Genomic DNA, 15962 nt, shown 5'->3' with positions numbered 1-15962 from the left:
GGTGCTAGTGTAAACATATTTTAAATATCTTCATATTACCTGACAAAATGAAAAATACCGTTTCACGTGAATTAATTTTACTACAGTAGTAAGTAGATACTATAAATTAGAAGGATTCAAATAGGCTAGATGTAAATAGCAAATGACTGAAATTCTACCGAGCCCACTTGGGGGTAGTGAAATTATGTTACGGGGATAAGACTTACAGTCACAGAGGCTTTAAATGGTGAAATGGGGTGGCCAAGATAATATATACTCTATCAGAGTCCGATTTATAATTTGAATTTGATGAATTCAGCTTTTTATATTCTCATATTGCACCTTTGGAATTATGAATATAGGACTTAATATTTGTGTTATTTAATGAATACACACACAGAGATATATATTATGTGCTGTAAATTATACGAGGTTCAGTTAAATGGTGTTTTCTCTGTTTTGTTCCTTCCTCGACAAGCTTGGGAGTTTCCTGATGTAAGCTCCCTGGGTACGGTTTCGTAGTTGGTTGTTTGCCCGATGGACATGCTATTTGATCCGATCAACTACGTAAGGTGTAGCACGCTCTCCTCTATGAGCGAGACTTCATCCAATTGGTGAAAGATAACCCTCAGGAGAGGGCTCTGGAGATAGTATTCCTCAACTGTCGATCGACGTGACAATTATGCATGCTTGACAAAGCCTTTTTAACAATCGTGCTTGCTTTACAAAGCCTTTTTAACCTGTTGAATGTATTTTATATACATCTATATGTAATATCTTTAGGCAAAATTATCAAATGCACCCTCAACTTGTCTCGAAATGTCGAATTCACACTCCAACTTATCAGACGACCTATTACCTCTGTACACATGTAAAAAGTGAATTAATTTCCTCCCTAAAACGTGATATGGCAAAAAAAAGTGTATTCACTTTCCTAAAGGTGCGTGAGAAGGATTCCTTTAATTTAAAATGACAGAATTATACACGTGTCACTATTTTATTGGCCATTATATAACTAAAGTATTCTTCAACTTCTTCTTAATACATTAACTGTTTCTCATACAATTAATTATTTTAGGTTCCTCTTTTTATATTTATTTATTTATTTATTTATTTGTGGGTCCCACTTCTTCTTTCCTCCTTGTATCTTCTTCAGTACCACTTCGTCTTCTTCACCGTCAAGACATCTCCGACAAAGCGACAATCTCGTAAACTTTGAAAGAGAATTTTTAATGGAGAAGACTACGACTTCCATCGAATAATTAATGATTCCTCTCCATAAAATCTCCATAAAATCTATGTTTTCTGCCCAAACTCATCGAAGAACCGACCGAAGAAAACCATTGGGAAGACGACGACTCTTTCTGGAAACCCTGTCCAATCTCTCCGTAAAACTCATGATTTATTTTGCCTAAACCCATCGAAAACTCATCGGAGAAGACTCCCATTCTTACACTAAATTAGCCACCGCCTCGCCGGAAAACTCACATCCTTACGAAAGGACTTCAATGGAGGTAAAACGAACATAATCCAGCCAACAAGAAAAAAAAAAAAGACCCACTCCTTAGAAGAACGAAATGACTGAAAACAAAAGAACCCAGAAAAATGAATCTTCTCTGAATTAGACTTTTCCGACCAAATCGCACTTGGGATTTCTTTCACATCATGCCTAATTAAAATAAAAAAACAAAAAAATACATGGCAAAATTATAAGCCACTCCATTGTAAATCTTAAGATTAAAAGTCGTAGGCAGAGGGGAACGGGAGTGGGTTAGATTCTGGTGATGAAAAAGATCACAATTATTTAGGAATTTTAGTAGTTAATTAGTGTTAACTAATGTAAAAATTGTGAAAGCAAAGAAAGATAAAGAATTAAAAAATACAATAGACTTATGACATGGCACTGATGTGGTGTTGACGTGGCGACGCGTGCGAAACACTGCCTATCACAATATTTGGTTTTGATGTTTCACGGAGGTAATAAATTCACTTTTTATATGTGCAGGAGCTAATAGGTCGTTCGATTAGTTGGAGTGTGAATTCGACATTTCGAGATAAGTTAAGGGTGCATTTGATATATTTTGCCAATATCTTTATTAATCCTATCCCTTTATTCTTTCGTTTGTTTCACCAATATGGGTCGGATTGGATGTGGTCCATCTACAACTCCTAATCCTGGGCCGACGTTCAGTGGCCCATAACATATCCGTACAGATTGGATAGTCCTAGCTGTTTGATCTAAAGATGACGTCGAAGTTGGCGGCATGATCTTTATCACCCTATAAACGAAAATAATTTAAGGTTTGTATACTATGGGTTCAAGGAATTTTTGTACAATTAGCTCATTTTTACATATTATAGCAGATAATTTATTTTATTTTTAAGAATGTAAATTTCACAATTTGAGGATGACATGTAAATTTTTCAACATGACTTGATAGTGTAAAAAATTCTTTAGACTAGCGGTTTATATGATTAAAACTCTAACGAACCGACATTACACTATCATGTATTGAAAATGCAATTTAGATATCATTGGGTTCAGCTGCGGAAATGTTCTAGTACTTCATATAACTATCAAATTTAAATCTTAGATATGTCTCCGAGGACCGAATATCTCTATATTTCAACCGGTTTAACATGCTATTTGTTGAATTTAATCACGTTACTGTGTTTCAACAACTTGAAGCGGTACTGTAAACAACTTCAATTATAAAAAGGAAAAAGGAGAATAAACTATAGTGCACCAAAGAACATCCAATGGTACTTCTATAATTATAATATTAACTAGTACGTCTTACATATATCATTTTGTTTGACCTATTTTGTTTTCTATTTAAACTATTTTTAAAATGAATCTATCGTGTGTTTTTTCATATATAAGAAAAATTAAAGACATATATCTGTGCTTGCTTCCCGGTTCCCAATAAAAAAAAAATTGTTCCACATCTATTTGTCTTCGGTTTGATTAGCAACAAAGATTAATTAATATTTTCTATATGCTTCATGTTCCAGCTTTGCACAAAAAAGAAAGACAATATGAATGATAAGGTTGATGACTTCATGTAACCGCTGTTCTAACTCCTTTTAACTTCCTGTTGACCAAGAAAATCAAATGGGTAGTTTATAATAATATCCTCAATGACAACAAAAATTTGGAGGCAAAAACTTATCTTTGAAGTTAGTTCGAGTTCCAAAGCCAAGTTGAACCTTATGAGTTGTATATATCATGAGAACGTCCAGATATATATCTGTATGAAAAGAGAAAGTATACCTGAAGAAATGAGATTATATATAATAAAAAAGAAACATGTCTTGTACGTAGAGAAGCATTTAATAATAATTGGTACACAGCAACACAAAAGCATGATGATGATGGTTCACTTCACCTTAAACTAACTAAATTTTAGTATCGGATAACTCTGCCTATCAAAATTTAGATGAATAGAAAAAATCACATACTGTAACATAAATGGTGACTTTGAACGAGAAACCAGTCATTTTTTTTTTTTTTTTAATTTTGAAAATCTAGTAAAATTTTTTTGACTTTTTATAAAAGGGAAAAACGGCAAATTTTGCCCTCTACTATTCGAAAGGGTTTAAATTTGTTTTGCTTATACTATCCAAACAAATATACCCCTGACATTACCTAAAGGTTCAAAAATAACTTTCTCCACAAACGGTCATCCTACATAGAAAAACAAACGTTGTGACGAATTTTTCAAGTGGATTCCATCGACGTGCGGCGTGGAAATATATATGTCTCTAATTCAATTTATCTTTTCCCTTCATTTGGGTCAAATTTACCCTTCTACTATTGGACTTGGAGCAACCACCTCAGTTTCCTCACCCACCTATTTCCTTCTCCCCATTTGCAGTTTAATTTGGACAATTACTTGTAAATATGATGATAAATATCATTCATTATTTTCTTCGGAAAGAAACTGAGACTACATATAACTAATTCCTAAAGGAGTGTAGATGTTCATAGGACGATACAATGCAACCGAAAAAGCTTTACAAAAATGCAAATGTGTCTAAATTAATATTGATATGAAAGGTAAATTTACACATAAAAAAGGGACCAAAGCCCTAAACTTGATTATGCAAAGGAGACAAAGTTCACATGCAGAACAGGAATAATTTGGATGATATCATGTTGAACCAAATATATATCGGAAATAAGTCACTTCCAAATCTTTGACATTTTTAGAAGCTGTCCTCCCATCCTTTCATGTCTTTTAATTTTATAATTTCCTTTTACAGTAGATGTTCAACTCATTTCTTATTTCTATTCTCTATATAATTAAACTACTTATATACTGTAGTCTGTATGATGCCCTCGCCAATTCAATTTGTAACGTACAATTATGTGATACCATGGCAATAACTAAGCTTTTTGAATGTAGTCGTTAATTCATGGTACTTCCACTTTTTCATATATATCCGAATAATAATAACTTGTACCATCAATTTTTCGTTCTTTTTTTTTTTTAAATAAAAAAATTAAGCTAGATAGCATATTCATCATATGCGGGACTTGTTGAGAACAGAAGTAGCAGAAACAATAAGTCTTACAATCTAACTGAGAGAGAGAATACACGTCATTTGGTGATCGAGTGATAAACGAGAAAAATGCTATTGCATTATCTCCTAGTTAAGATTCACTCTACAAAGAAAAGAAAAAAAGATTCACTCTGCATGAAAGGCCGGGTGGATTTGTAACTTAGAACGAAGCTGAAGTTTTTGGGTAATGTGTGCTACTTTCAATGACACATACGTGCATGCATAGGGATAATTGATTGAAGAAATTTTGCAAATGCATAAGATATTAATTAGTAGTTCCAGTGATAGATAACGGGACTCTTCATATGGTCTTGAGAAATCATTACCTCATTAACTAACTTTTAGGGATTGAGTTTGATCCAAGTTCTATTTTTTTTTAATATGGTATGCCCAATTCGATTCGTGATTTATGTAATGCAAGTGTATATATGTGACTTTTGGTCCTTAAATTTAGGGTCGACTCAATTAGTCAGTTGCTTCATATTCTTCTCTAAAGTTATAACGTTTGATCAGAATTGAATGCTAGCTGGCCAAGGTCTAAATGATAGGCAAAGAGGGAGCCACTAGTGTAGGGAGGGTGGGTAACTATGTTGGTCTCACACACACACACACACACACACATATATATATATATATATATATTTATATTTAATGTTAATAATAGCCAATATGTCCGTATAGTACGTTATTCCAATGAGGCTTTTCTTACGGATATATATTATGAGTTTATGACTATGCCTAATTACTGCTCATTGCTAGCTACCCCTTAAAAATATCTTCTTAACCTCTCTTTGACACACACAATTAAAAAAAAAAAAAAAAAAGGTACTAATCAAACTATTTGTCTTGTCTTCAAATGATTAACGCACTCGATCTGTCTATCTCCATAAGAATTGTTCAAGTTTGTTGCACTCAAACATTCGACAAGACACATACAGCAAAGTTTCAAGTGTATATGCATTAATGGATCGTCCACGTTCTTTCCTTTTTAGTCTACTTTCTTTTACCGACTCATATGTAGTTGGTCTTTTTATTGATTTTGACAATTCTCACTTTATGAGCTAGCGTTTAGAGTCGAATTAGGCTCAAAGGTCTTTCTTGATTTATCTGATGTTGGGTTATATTATATTATCCACGCTCCAATTGATAGATCCAACGGCGGACAACGGTGTTGAATTTCATATCTGCTTCTTAGGGATCGGATGGTCACTTTATATAGTCTTGGACAATAATCATGATCTAGTTTTCAGGTTGAATTAGGCTCAATATTCATTTCTTTATCAATTCATGATCCTTTAGCTAAATAACTCAACATTCAACCAATTGCATCATTCAACCTTTTAGAGCATGGGTGTCGGGCAATAATATTATCAATTCTAAAAAATATGTACATAAAATACTTAATTTGTCGGAATGATCACAGGTTCACGTGCCCCAAATTTTTTACTTAAATTCGCTCATGCCCATAAAGTATTATTCATGGTCCCGTTTGTAAACCTGGAAGTGCGGGGGTGTTGACCCGTATCGGCTCTTTAAAAATGTGATGGTTTATTCAATCCTTAGCCCATGAGCTTGCTTTTGAGTTGAGTTAGACACAAAAAACATTTCTTTATCATTTGACGGTCAGTTACTCGTGTTTATGAAACAAACAATTCTTTTAAGTAAAAAAATAGAAATTAAAGTGAAAATACATACTTACTTAACTTTGATTAAGCGTAACATCTGTATAAATGACTTGAAAACATCTGGACACATAACTTCTTTTCCTACACTTGCCTTTTAATTCCCAAGTCGATACTAGCTACTTGGTGGTGCAATTTAGAAGTACCATATATGTTTGTTGATGCTTCCATGGCCATTTCAGAACACTGTGCTTAACTGTTAACCGACAAATGAGATAAAATGCGAAGGGGAAAACGAAACACCGCCAGCGACAAATTATGAAAAAAAAAAAAAAAAAAAGAGTTCTGGACAGTTATTAACAATTCTTTCAATATATTATGTCCTGTAATTATAGATGATTCGCTTAAAGAGATTATGGATTTAACTGAAGTTGATTGATTGGCAGATTAATTTTTAACTAAAAATGGAAAGAAAAGAAAAAATAACAATTATTTATCACTCTTTTTCTTCAAATTTGACCTGTACCACTGATATTTTGGATAGTTTGGCGTGAAAACGAGCTCCATCAAAAATAAAATTTATACTATCAGGTCACCAAAAAATTAATATTACAGCCAATCCTTCATCCTTTAACCCAAACCATTGCCCCCCCCCCCCCCCCCCCCGCCCACAACACACCACAACCCCCCATTCTGTCAAGTTTTTATATGGCCTAGTTTCAACTGTTAATTAGTAGGGTGAACGAGCTTGAAGCTAGAAAAAAAAAGGACATGCAACAATAATAATTGTGCGTCATCAATTTCAAGCAAAGTAGGATCAGTTTATGAATCCGTACCGTTTATGCCGCTCTATTTAAATTTCTTCAACAGAATACTATAAAAGTTAATTTCTCCAACATTTGAAATTCACTACATTTTCTATTGACTTATAAAATCTCGAGCAAGATTAAAACGCTCCTCATACACTAATAGACCTGAAACCAAAACTTAATCATTCTAACTAATTTATATCATATATACAGATTTATTTCTTCCATTATAGTACATTTTTCACTAGGTTTACATGAATTTTACGAAATTGTATATAGATATTTCAAAATAGTAGCATTCGACGTGAAAAGAAATTGATACATCCAAAATAGCTGGCTTCATATTATTTTCTGAAGTGATTAACGTTAGAGTGGCCCCCTACTAATGTTGGGAGGGTGGGTAACTATGTAGGTCACTTATTTTACCTTTATATACTAATTGACAGTCCATATGTTCCAATTTCCAAAATAGTTAGTTCTAGCTAGCTAGGAGGCTTTGTTCTAACACATTATTATTAATATGTCTATACTTCCTATACACATTAGAAGCTACCCCTTATAATATCTCACTACTAAAAAAACAGGTTTTATCGACCTCAAAAAACCGACCTCAGTTGAGGTCGGAAAAAAAACCGACCTCATGAGGTCGGTAAAGTCGTAATACGTATTTTTTAATTTTTTTAAAAATAAACCGACCTCATGAGGTCGGTAATATTGTACCCAAATTTAAAAAAATAATATACCGACCTCACTAGGTCGGGAATTTATTTGATGATAAATGTAAAATATTTTATTTTTTATTTAAAATAATACCGACCTCGTGAGGTCGGTATATTTAATAATTTTATTTTTTATTTAAAATATTTTCAGAAATTGTAAATTTTTCCAGGGAATTGCAAATTACCGACCTCATGAGGTCGGTATTTCATATAATTAATATCCGACTAAAAAAATATTACCGACCTCATGAGGTCGGTTTTTTGCGACCTCATGAGGTCGGTAATATTTCTGACCCACTCTTTTCCGACCTAATTTTGAGGTCGGTTTTGAGGTCGGTTTTGCAAAACCGACCTCATGAGTTCGGAAATGGCTCTTTTTTCAGGTCGGAAAATACAGTTTTTTTAGTAGTGTCTTAACCTCTCTTTGTCTGAAAAAAATATCAGAATATTATTGTCCAGTCTTAAAATAATTATGGCATTTAATATGTCTATTTCCATAAGGTTTCTACGTTCTATTGCATTCAAACCTCCGACAAAATGCATACTTATAGACTTTCCAGTTATCATGCATATGTGGATCCACGTAGTCTTCTTAATTCAAACTTATACCAACAATTTTGTATCGTAGACATCAACTTATTTTGAGAATTGTTTCTTATCGAATGTACTTTGGAAAATTACCAAAAAGAAAGTTCTTACTAGTTTTAGTTTAGCAAATATGAATTTTTGATATAGGTAGTCTTGTCCTATAAAATCAAAGGCACTTATTTTTAGGAGAAACTACTTTTTAAGCTTCTGCGTATTAAAAGCTAAAATCGGCTTCTTCTATGGCTCAAAACCACTTATTTTTTCACCAGAAACTTGGCCAACCACATTCGTTCTCTAAAATAAGTAGCTGTCAATCTTCATACGATACTATTGAACTTGCATGATCGAGAAAAAAAGAATTATATTTCTTCTACTATTAATTAATTCAATACTCCTTTCGTTTTAATAATTAATATATGTCCTACTTGGGTTAGACGTGGCTATTTAGATAAGATTTTAAATTTTATACATATTAGATGATAGTAGATCCAGAATTATGTTGACTCTTTGAAGAGTTGTTTACAGAATAAAAGTAAACCCTAACATATCTATTTTACTATTATATATAAGGAAGAACAAAAGGACTTTTGTAGTCCTCACAAAACTTTCCTAAAAAATATTAAATTTTTCAATTAATTACTTTTAGGTCCTAATCTTATTTTTAAAGTCAAATTTATTTTTTGTCCTTATGGTCTACTTTTTAAAAGCTGTCGAACATTTTGCCTTATTTACCTATTTTCTATCAGGTATCCGGTACCCATTGGAGCTCGCCTAATCCAGATTCATGTAGCATAGGGCCCTATCAGGGGAGCGCTCCCTACCAAGAATTTTTTCATACCCAGGCTCGTCCCCAAAACCTCTGGTTAAGAGAGGAACAACCCCATCCGCTGTACTTTATTTTCCCTGTTGCTTTCTTCTATTGATCTTATCTATTAACCTAAAAAATAATCATTTCTTCGCTAGATATTCTTGCTTCTTGTTGCTCTTTGTTTTCTTCGTTTTCATTTGTTGCTTATTATAGATTTTTACATGTAAACATTTCTTTTACTTTATATTTATACTTTAATGTCATATGTGTTTACCAAGATTAATACAAAAATGATTTTCAGATAGTTTTAAAAATTATTAAATGATGCCATATAATGTTAAAATAAAGACAATATTATCAGTTAAGATCGGGTTATCTTTAAAATCTCTTGTTTGGTTAACTAAAATTAATCTCTTAAACACAAGATGAGTTTGAAGTAGGACAGAATTAGTGTCAGCTACCGATTTGATCGGATTCGACAGCACTTTGGTCGAAATTCTGTATTTGTCTTAAAAGTTCATTAAATATGTACAAATTATTAATTTAGAATTAAATAACTTAAAAAATTAGGATTCGAAACTCATATATTTCAAATTATGGCTCCGCATTAATTTGAAGTAAATAATTGCATCAAAATGAAAGTTAAGATATTAAAGGAGTGAAATGAAAGTTTTGCTTTTATATATTGAAAATATACTTATTTGAAGTTTAATTATTACCAACATAAATTATATTTCCTTAATTAAAATATTACTTTTTATATTTGGAATTGGGCCCGGGCTTAGAACGGGCCTGGTGAAACTAGTTGTATAGTAGACTTGCGAAGAAGCATCGACAAGTATAGATTAAAAAATTCTTCTTTTTAGAAAAATGAACACAATGTTAAGATAATGCACGATAGAAATGAAGACAGTTAATTTGGATTAGTAGCTAACTGCGAGGATTCATGTAGAATAAAATATGTGGGAGACAAGTCAACTCCAAATCTTTTAAGTATATTTTTAGAAGTTGTCGGACCCCAATCTTCCATGCATGTCTTTTTTAGCTTTCTTATTACAGTAAGATCTTCAATTAATTCCTGTTTCTATTTTCGATATATAAATTACTGTATGTTGCCATCCCCAATTCAATTTGAAAGGTACAAATGTGTAGTCGTGGTAGCAAGTTAGCTTTCATATTGTATTTGTTGAACACTATTACTTTCACCTCTTCACTAGTTATACCCTAGTAATTTGTTTCAATTTCTCCTCCTTTTATTTTTGGATGCTCAACAATCACTACAACAAAATATGCTTTTGGCGGCAATTAATTTACGGCATTAACTTAATTGCCGCTAATTATATTCTAAAATCAATTATTACCGGCAATACCAAACTTTAGCCCTAACAATAAATGCAACTAAAGGCTTTAGCGACCTTGGATCTAATGACATTAACTAATTGGTGGTAAATGTTTTTGTGGCAATAACTATTGCCGCTAAAAGGAAAATATATTGCCACTAAAAGCCTCTTTTGGTGTAGTGACTATATACACATATACAGTCATAGTGATTGATTGATAACACATCCATAGACCTATAAACTTAACTGTTTTATTTATACAAATTTAACTCAGATATTTTTAAAAGGCAAAAATGGTCACATTTTCCTTCAAATAATAGTTGGAGTAAGATCTAACCTTAGCTTGACGATACGAAAACAGGCAAGATTTACCCTTATTGACTAACATTAGAAGCATAATCTCTAATACCACCGGGTGATGCAACATGTTCAAGTGTTCAACCGGTAAACCTTTTTTATAAGGGAAAAATGGTTAAATCTGCCTAGTTGCCATTGTATATTCATGTGACTAGCTTGAAGCCAGAATAATTACTCGAAAAAGAGAGATGTACAAGACCAATATGACTCAATAAGCAAGTTTGACTTCGTCATATTAGTATGTGTTGTCCATATCCCTCTATTTAAAACAATCTTAATCATCTATTTTGAACAAAAATGGTCAATTGAAACTAGAGGTACAGTTCTCCACATTTTCTATTGGCATCAGAGGCGGATCCAGGATTTGAAGGTTCCGGGTGCCACACCATCCAAATAGGATAAACGGGTCGGTTTGTTGGATTTTGGGTTACGGTTCAAGTTATTTATCTTTTTCGATTTATTTAATAGTGTTCTCTTCTAGATATTTTGAGATTAAAGAAATCTAAGCAGTCTAAAAAAATTGTAGGAACAGGATGCCTTATTCTCTAAAACTTAGAGAGAAACAGATTTTCCACGTTAAAATCCTTACCTGTATAAACCATCTAATATCGTTACTTCAATATCTTCATCCTCCAATGTCTTTGTGTGTTGTTGCAGATACAAAGTTGAGAAAGAATCAAGAATTGTAGCTTTAACTCAATCATCTTCACTTAGCGCAAACATCGGTGAAAGATCACAATATCCTTTAAATTTTATCATAATATTATTTATCCTTATTACTTAATATTTATGTGATATTTTAAAATTTAGTACTCATTGATATGGGATATGCACGCAACGTGTATATCAAGAGATTAATAATTGAGAAAGAGGGAGGAAAAAAAGGTCAAGAATTAATTAAAGCAAGTAAAGAAGAATTGAAGAAAAAAATAAAAAATGAAAAATGAAAAAGGATACAGCTGATGCGTGTAATTAGCAGCAAGCAAAAGAGCAAGCCAAAAAATATGTGCTAGATGAGATTCTAATAGTGTTCTCTTCTAGATATTTTGAGATTAAAGAAATCTAAGCAGTCTAAAAAAATTGTAGGAACAGGATGCCTTATTCTCTAAAACTTAGAGAGAAACAGATTTTCCACGTTAAAATCCTTACCTGTATAAACCATCTAATATCGTTACTTCAATATCTTCATCCTCCAATGTCTTTGTGTGTTGTTGCAGATACAAAGTTGAGAAGGAATCAAGAATTGTAGCTTTAACTCAATCATCTTCACTTAGCGCAAACATCGGTGAAAGATCACAATATCCTTTAAATTTTATCATAATATTATTTATCCTTATTACTTAATATTTATGTGATATTTTAAAATTTAGTACTCATTGATATGGGATATGCACGCAACGTGTATATCAAGAGATTAATAATTGAGAAAGAGGGAGGAAAAAAAGGTCAAGAATTAATTAAAGCAAGTAAAGAAGAATTGAAGAAAAAAATAAAAAATAAAAAATGAAAAATGAAAAAGGATACAGCTGATGCGTGTAATTAGCAGCAAGCAAAAGAGCAAGCCAAAAATTATGTGCTAGATGAGATTCGAACTCAGGTCAATTGTGTGGTATGGTATGCCCTTCACCAGTGGCACCATTCCTTCCTTTGTTAGTATGGGTGGCAAGATCAATATATATTGAATTTTGTATACATATGCACATACATATACGAATTTCTACCGAAGTGTCCGGGTGGCGTGGCACCCCAACCCTCCACATAGATCCGCCCCTGATTGGCATATAAGTTTTTACAAGATTAAAACTTAATCTAAGCAAATTAGTATCACCTATAGAAATCCTTGGGCAAGGCTCTAGCTACTTTTCGTCATGTCTACTTGGATTCTAAGAGATTGCTGGTCTTTCAAGATAACTTTTTTTTACGTGAAAAATAAAAAGAAATGCATGTTTGTTAGTGTTGGAGTCCTCGAAGCAACAGCTTATATGGATACGTGGCTTCATAGTCTTCTCAAAAGTTTTTAACGTTCGACAGGTAGCAAAGGTCCTAATGTTGGGAGGGTGAGTAACTATGTAGGTCACAGATATGTTACTCTTTTAATAGTAAAATCCAATATTGTCATCAAAATAGTATGTCTAAGTGGCTTTGTTCTAAAACATTGTGACCTATCCAATACCCTACACATATTACTTTTTATAATTTCTTTACCTTTTGCCCGAAAAATTTCAGAATGTTGTCTAGACTCTCAACGATTAAGATACTTGATATGTCTATTTCTATATGTTTTTTTTTTTAATAATTTTGTTGCATTCAGGCATGCGACAAAACACATACTGCATGCTTTCAACTATTAATCATTCTTATCTATTTTATGCTAGAATTATGGGAAAGTCTTGATATTTTGAAGAACTGAGGAGGAACAGATATTTGAATTTTATGAGTTTTATATTCTGGGATACCGATATGAGGTATTAGTAATTAGCCGGATTCTAAATTTAATTTAGTACATGCTTAATGGATATCTTAATACAAATGAATTTATCTTAAAGCTATTAGGTTCAGAATATGTAACCTTCTAATTTCGTCCCTGACTTAAAATAAAAGTAGGTCCTAACATATCTATTGTTTGCTAGGATTATGGGAAAGTAAGAATACGTCATCACTTAACGATAATTAAATGATAAATGCATGTATAAAGACAAATGCCAGGGATTTATTACTTTCGTGATTATTATATAGGTGCATTAGTATATTTTCCCGGCAAATACTTTACCTGTAACTATAAAAAATAAAAAAAATAAAAACATTTAAATAGATGCAACTATATTTCATTAATTTAAGTGAAGTTGATTGATTGAGAGATCTGTCAGAAATAAAGGAAAAAGCGTAAGGTAGATACCTATTTGGTTCGGCCAATCAATCACTAATTTTGTATGGTTGACTTGAAAGTGCTTAAATCGTTAACAGCTGTCCGTTTTGTTCGATGATCTTAAGATGTACGTGTTGTTTTTATTTAGAGTGGATCTCATTTTATCCCTAACATTTAAGAGTTAGAAAATTATATTCCCTTCACATATGGAATGGAATGATAGCCCTCTCATGCAATATATTTCGGTGAGAATCTTCTTTTTTTGAATAAATTTTTTATTTTTTAGAATTGAAATGCGAAAATACATAACTCTTATTATTAACTCATTCACTTATTACGTTGAAAATAATATACTCCTTTTAGGATATAATTTTAGAACATAAAAAACACATATAAATAAATTAATACTTTATATAGAAACAATTCCTTCATCTTAATACTCAAAAAAAAAAATTCCTTCATCTAAATATATTACATAAGAATTTCTAAAATTTCACATAAGATTGACTAATTTCACATATATTCTTGAATTTTGTATATAATATATTAATTTTTTCTCTATTGCAGAAATTTAGCAATGATTTCAAAATAATAAAAGACTTAATTTTTTGACTTTAGTCCGTCTTGGATTTCGAACGTGATTGCTTACCATTGGATGTTGAGAATGGTTGTCCTCGGTAACTTGCTACTCGAAAAGTAATTGAGATGCATAATTTTGGAAAAGATATCCATATTTTTGCTGCAGCCGGGATACTAGTCCGGAACCTAAATGACCCAACAATAAAAAACGAATTGAACCAAAATACCTCACGAAAAAAAAATGTTACCAAAGTCCCTTTAACGCATGTTTTTTATGCGTTATTTAAAAATGTGTTAACGTTGCCCGTTTACATCCGTTACCCGAGCTTTTAAAAAATTTTTAAAAAAAAAAGAATTTTTTTTACATAACGCAGCATTTTGCTGCGCTATGCTGAGTGCTTATTATACTTAACCAACTTCTACTTCTACTCTAACTTTCACTTTTTTTAGTTTTACTTCTAATATCCTATAGAATTTTGTTAAATTTAATATTCTAAATATTAGTTAAAGTTTTAAATGTTACTACAGTCTTATCCAACATTGAAATACATTTTCAAGAAAATATTTAATTTTCAAAGGGCATAAAAGGCAATCAACATTTTGAGGATATTTTTGTCGTTCAATATTTAGCGTTTCAACATTCATGTTAATTAATTTTAAAAAATTTTATAAAATAAAAGAAAGTAAGACACTTAAATTGGTGTTGAGGGGATATTATTTTCCTTAAGCATAAGCTAAATCTTATATATAAGTATATATTTTTAAAATAATTATAATTATTTTCTATAAAAGAAAGTAATATACTTAAATTGATACCGAAGAGATATTGTTGCTCCTAAGCATAAGCTAGGTATTCTATTTTTGTTTTCTTAGAAATGGTTACAATTATTTATAAATACTATATTTTCGGTCGCCTTAAAATATAATTATAATTATTTTCTAAAAAGAAAAGTAAGACACTTAAATTGATACGAAGGGGATATTATCTTTTGTAAGCATGTTCTAAGTCTTATATTTTTGGCTGTCTTAGAAAATGATTATGATTATTTAAAAAAAAAAATGTAAGACACTTAAATTGATACGAAGATGATATTATTTTCTTAAGCATAAGCTAAAACTTACATGTTTGGTTATCTTAAAAAATAATTATAATTATTTTTTATAAGAAAAGTAAGACATTTAAATTGACACCGAGAGATATTATTTTTTCGAAGCATATGCTAAGACGGATATTGTTTTTCTGAAGCTTATGCTAAGTGTTATATTTTTCTTGTCTTAGAAAATGATTATAATTATTTTCTGAATATTATTTTTGGTTGCCTCAAAAAATAATTATAATTATTTTCTAAAAAAGAAAGTAAGACACTTAATTTGATACGAAGGGGGTATTATTTTTCGTAAGCATAAGCTATGTCTTATATTTTTGGTTGTCTTAGAAAATGATTAGTGTCTCACTTTCTTACGAAAATATAACAACAAAAATATAATACTTAGCTGATGCTTTGAAAAAATAATATCTCTCGGTGTCAATTTAAGTGTCTTACTTTTCTTATAAAAAATAATTATAATTATTTTTTAAGATAACCAAACATGTAAGTTTTTGCTTATGCTTAAGAAAATAATATCATCTTCGTATCAATTTAAGTGTCTTACATTTTTTTTTAAATAATCATAATCATTTTTTAAGACAGCCAAAAATATAAGACTTAGATCATGCTTACGAAAGATA

The sequence above is a fragment of the Lycium barbarum genome, chromosome 2 (assembly GCF_019175385.1).
Source record: "Lycium barbarum isolate Lr01 chromosome 2, ASM1917538v2, whole genome shotgun sequence".
NCBI lineage: Eukaryota > Viridiplantae > Streptophyta > Magnoliopsida > Solanales > Solanaceae > Lycium > Lycium barbarum.
This window is presented reverse-complemented; position numbering follows the sequence as displayed.